Source organism: Leucopleurus acutus, assembly GCF_964270905.1.
Source record: "Leucopleurus acutus genome assembly, chromosome: 9".
In the NCBI taxonomy this organism is placed as follows: domain Eukaryota; kingdom Metazoa; phylum Chordata; class Mammalia; order Artiodactyla; family Delphinidae; genus Leucopleurus; species Leucopleurus acutus.
The window spans coordinates 51631148-51637188 of NC_139144.1; positions in this window are offsets into that span (position 1 = coordinate 51631148).

The following is a 6041-nucleotide window of genomic DNA, read 5'->3' on the forward strand; positions in this document are numbered from 1 at the left end:
TCTCCAGATGACTTCAGGGAAACGAAAATATAACTCTTCACCCCCCCTCCCGCAATAAATCCTGCAGAATTCATCAAATGCCATTAGATAGTGATAAGATGGGAATCCCCAGGTGGTCCAGTGGTTATGACTCCGTGCTTCCACTGCAGGGGGCCCAGGTTCAATCCCTGGTCGGGGAACTAAGATCCCACAAGCTGCGTGGTGCGACCAGAAAATAAATAAATTAATTTAATTAAATAGTGATAAGGCAAGATTAGAGTTCTGGAAATTTTAATCTGGTGTGTTTGAGGGGAGTGAACCTAAAAGCGAGGAAATTAAGAAGCCCCAGCAAGATTTGGTGTGTTTGAAACTTTTAATAATATCGTTAGTTTTGAAATGGAAAGAAAGGGGCAAATCAAAAAGACACTTCAAGAGGACTTGGCCATTGGGTTGATGGTGTTGGCAAAGTGGGGAAAGGTCATAGTGACTCAGAGGTTTTGAGGCTTAATCATATCATTAACAAGGGTAGAAAATCAGACAGGCAAACTGCTTTGGGGAAGATAATGACTGAGTTTGAGATAATGGCAGGATATCCAAACAGAAATGCTCAAAAGAATGGTAGAAATAAGTTACTGGAAATAAAGGGGCCAGGCCTAGAGTGACAGAGTAGGATGTCAGTAACGTCTGTGGGTAAATGACACATGTCTGGCTACTCACTGTCTGTCCCAATTCTCTCACATCCATTCACTGAGTTACAATTGTGGTGTCATCTGCGTAAGCTTGGCTGGTTTTGGAGTAGAGGGGAAAGGACAGTGCTGGTATAGAGACTGACAATTCTTCAGAGGGCTGCCTGTGAGTAACTCTTAAGTCACACAGATACTAAGCAAAATTGTGAACTAAGCTTGTCTTAAGGCCTTCTAGATAAAGAGTTGTATCAATAGACCCTGGCAAACTACTCCATTATTCCACTAGCATTAGAATCTGTCACGTACTTTCTTTCATCAGTTAAGTTAACCCTCACCCAGGAGAATATTAGTGGGGTATGAAGCCTCACCTGAAGACCAGTCCACTTAATTTTTTCAGTTGAGCTGAGGAAGGACACTGGTCATCTCGTGTGGAAGAAAAGCCTCTTCATAACTCTTTTCCTATTCTCTCTGGTACAGGGATAAGGCACTAAATAAATATTCATGGCTGTGCGTAATGGATGTCATTGGTCGCTGTCCCTCTAATGAATGGCACCTGTATGCAAAAAAAAAGAGGGTCATTATTTAATGGAAAAAAGTTCTAAGTGGTCCAGATTTCAGAGGACTGCATAACCATGAATATTTATGTAACACATTATCATTTAAAAACACTTTTTTAAATCTTTTCAAAGCTTTCTAATTGAGCTATAAAAATTCATGCTAGCCTAGAATAGGCATGCATGCTAAATGCCCAGAAGTGCTGTATCAACCCTCTACTACAGTCTGAGTGCTGAGGCTGTGAAGGCAAATTCTCTCTCCCCTGCTCCTATGAAATCAATTTTCCTAATTTTCTCTGTAAGAGTTCTTATTTCCACACAACTCCTTGCTAACAGTTATTGCTCAAATTATGTTTTTGACCTTGAGGCCCTATTTATAGAGAATTTTTAACAGGGGGGAAATACTGGGGCAAGAGAAGAAATCAAATTCCTAGTGTCTCCCATAAAGACCTGCTTCAAACAAGATCAGGTCTTTATCCTTGCCTCCTAAGAGAAAATGGTTTTCTAACCCCAAAAAAGAGAATTCAATAAAATAAAATAAACAAGAGTAAAGGCACGTGGCCAAACACAGCTGGGTTAGGAATACAAATCATTGCCCTAACCAACTAACCATAACTTTCACGGCCGGTTTATGATAGTGATAAAGGCCTCAGTGATGGGAGTGAGCACAGAGCCCTAAGCTATTGCATGAAATCTGTTTATGGCTCAGAGCAGAGGTCAAGAGCTTTTATGCAAGGACTCAAACCACATACACGCTTTAATGTACTAAGAAATAACCTTTTCCCCTACCCCTGCGTCCATTTAGAGACTCTGCTCTGCCCAAAGTTCTGGAATCCCTATCACTCAACATCAGCTGCTTGGACCAACCAGGGATGGACCCCTTACCCATGTTTGACCAATCGGAATTCTCTTCCAGAAAACTCGTACTGGGAAACAGTTTGCTACACGGATCAAACTGGAAGGTCAAAGAGACATGGGGCCGAGGCTTTCATTCTGGAACAGTTATAGGAATCCAGTGTTCAAAGAGAAGAGTAAAGTAGGTGAGAGGTGCTGAGAGAAGATACCACGTAGCCCCAGAGGGACAAAATCAGCTGCATCTGGACTCTCCACAAAGAAGCCAGGCTCTACTTCGTGCAATTGTAATCCACGATGTCCACCTTGAAATTCTGTCTTCCTACTTGTCCCAAAATGCAAAAAACCAAAAAGTCCTGCAAGAAATATAACATCATGCCAACTTTACTCATTGTTAATTTTACTGTTCATTTAAAAATACCTTTTAAAACAGTTTGTAAGTTAGATATTCTGGTTTCTAACATTGAGTCATAATGCAGAGCCTTTTAAAACATACAACACCAATATTTTCTAAGCAATGGAAATTAAACGTATCATCTTTAACCTAAAACAATGTTTTATAAATGTCAAAAATCTGTCTAAAATTGGAATATTAAAAGGGCAGCCTATGCAAAGTGCAGTTTGAAATTTAGCTCTGCTATGGGTCCAGATATTCAGAAAAAAAAAAAAATCAAAGCTACTGATTCACTGACATTAAGGAAGGAGTCATTTCCCAGAATGAGGTCTAAGTAATACATCCGAATTGCTGGAAGAGTGAAACGTTTTGGAGTTAAACACAAGAAAAAGCCTTATCCCTGCAATCACACCCTATCATTCAGGTTTTCTGGGATCATGCCTGCCTTGAGAAAAATTTTTCTACTGCTTATACATGCCAAGTCACAAGAATTTCACTCATCTATGGTTCATTAACCACTTACTGAGACCAACTCGGAGGGTGGTTTGGGAAAACGGTGCAACTAATAACCTCTTCCCTTCCTTCTTCTTTCCTTCTGCTTGGGGCAGCACCTGCATGCTCTATTTTCTTGTTTCCCTGAGAATTTCACCTCTCAGTTATTTCACCTTGATCAGTCTCTCCCTGTCGATATATATATCCTCTGTATTCACTCACTTTCTTCCTTTTTCTCTACCAACTATGTCCCCATTACCTTGGAAGATTTCTCTCTGTGTCCCAGGGCCAAGTTCACCAGTTTGCAATCTTTGCAGTTGCATAGGTCTCTTGGCTAGAAGAACATCCTGCCTGGTTTAATGCTCTGCACTCACTGTTTTGAACTAATGGAACCGTGGAGCATGCATATGAGCAGAGGAGATGGCAATATGCATGTTTATTGTTCATTGCCACCCCATTCACATGTAACACTTGTGATGTTCCACAAGCACAGAATTCCAGTGGACACATAATGCATGGAAGTTCTGCAAAACTCAAAGTGAGTACAAGGTAAGTGTTTTAAGTCTGTGACTGAATAAGTGCGGGCACTGACAGCCCTGAAAGACCACATGAACCAGAAGTTCTTCTGCAGAAAGAAGAAAACATCCAAGGAAACTTATATTCTTCCTTACTCATCTTATTTCCTTGTATTAGGCAGTTATATTTAAAATGATGACATCGAAGGAAAGGAAAAGATAGGGCAACCGTAATTACTTTACTTTTCAGTCCCTCCTAACTCACCAATAAGATGAAGACCAAGTTTTGGTAGACTATCAAGACCTGGCGCACATCAAGATTGGAATAAAAACAGTTGAATTAGTTTTGTGCAGTGTTTCTACAAAATATTATACATGCTCACGTATGAGCTATGAAATTCGAACTGTGTGATTTTGGTGATTTCACATATGAGTTAAATGCTCTCATGCTTGCATTTAAAGCTGAACAATCTAAAGGGTAAAATTCATGTCAATAATTTAAAATTTTATTTTTCTTTACTTAGAAGGACATAAAATGTCCTTCAAATATTATGCTTGATACACTGAATTTGTTTCATGATTGGAAATTTTGTTAATGTTGATTTAGCCAGTTTTGAAAAAGAAAAGTTTCAAATTTTGCACCACGATTCAGACATTTCCTGCTCATATTCTTGTTTCTGTAATTACTACAAGAAATAGTAGTAAAGACTAATTGTCATTTTTCGTCATTCATTTCCTAGAGACCCCAAAGATTAGATGTTTTCTATGAAATTATCCTATGAGAATTGAAAAAAAGTTCTGAATACTCTTCATCTCTAAGAATTTTGTTGGTCTTCATTCAGTAAGAAGAGTTAGGGATTTTATTAAAAAGGAAAAGAAAAATAGAAAATGATAAAAGTGAAGAGAACTCCCTCTAGTCTCTATGTCAACTGTGGTCCCACTGAATAACTATTTTTCTGTGTATTAAATGCATCTTTTCCACTTCATCTTTTGCATGCAAAATCTTCTCAGATGGGATTATCCTAACTTGAGACTGGCAACAGAAGCGATAAGCAACTATTTGGATTTTTGGGTCACAAGCTCAATACAAACCAGCTTTGCCTGTTTTGAGTTATATTCTTGGTACCCTTTATTTTTTATCCCTTTTATATTTTATTATTATATCTCCCTACCATGTAGGGGAAGTAGTTTATAAAAGGATAAGAACATATGTAATTTAAATGATGTTTTGGTAAACTCAACATTAGATTTAAAAAATTACATTAATATGAGAAAGCCTTCTTTAAGCAAGATGATTTTTCTGACATGTTTTGCTTATAGAACACGTGTACTTCTTACAAAAGAACTGTCACAGATTGTAAGATAAAATGCCATCATCTCTCTTATTGAAATGTCAGTGTTTATTTGCAATAATTGTTTCTGATAAAATCTTCATTTAATTCTCATGTTTTTAGAGAATGGTTGTTGATTTTTATGAATACTGTTTTCCTCTCAAAACGCTATTGGATTAAGCTTATTTCCCAGGTTAATAACTTTTATTAAAAATTGTTTTTTTGGGTGTATGTATTTTACAAAAACGACCTTAGAGCAGAGACTTATTCTGACACTACTATAGTCAATGTTCATACTGAGACACTATGAGGGAACACTAAATGATCAGACATTGCATTCTCAGAAGTCTATAGTATGGCGATTATCCCACTGTCACACAGCAGCGACGACAAAACAGCAAGCAAGCATCCAGTGGTTTTTGAGCATCTACTATGTATCAGACTTCTTTTTATAAAAAGTTATCTCATTTAATCCTCACGATAATCCTGTGAGATAAAATGAAATTCTAGGACTAATCCCGATTCCAGTACCACTCCACCCCCGCCAGCACCCCGTTTAAATTGGCACATTACCCTGTGTAAACTGTATTTCAGTATCCTTTGTGTAAGTTAAAAAGGTCTAAGTGGGAGGAAGCTGAGGGGTCCCTCGAGCCCTTAACAGCTAATGGCCGCGGTTCTTTCTAGAAATGCAACAAACTCGGAAACAGGGAACGAAGTCTTCAGTGCTTCCGAGGAGACCCTGTTACTTTTATCGTTTGTTTTAATCCGAGCAGCAGCCCTAGTGCAAGGGGCCTGGTTTTCCCTACACCACTGGTGACCCGGCACCGATGGGCTACACTCTTCCTTCCCGTCTATGGGTCTCAGATTACTTATGTGTGAGATCAGAAACTTGGATAAAGTTTTCTTTGACTTTACCTGAACTAAATCGAGGTGAGAGGAAGTGAAAGGCGGCACCTGGAAAGAGAAGTCAACCATCCTCTCATGGTCTGGGAGGGACAGATGTATAGCGTTAAACTCGGGGGCCGACAGCTGAGAGAAAGAGCCAGGCCGCAGCTGAGATCCATAGTAGTCCCAGGCCCGCAGTCAGAACCGGGGCAGCGCGCGTCCCTTTTCCGGAAGCCCCGCCCGCTCCTCCAGCCTGGTTCACCCCCACGCCCCCACCACACTCCCGGCCTCGGCGGCGAACTACATTTCCCAGAATGTAGTTCGTCATGCGGCCGCCTCGCTGGGCGCCGAGA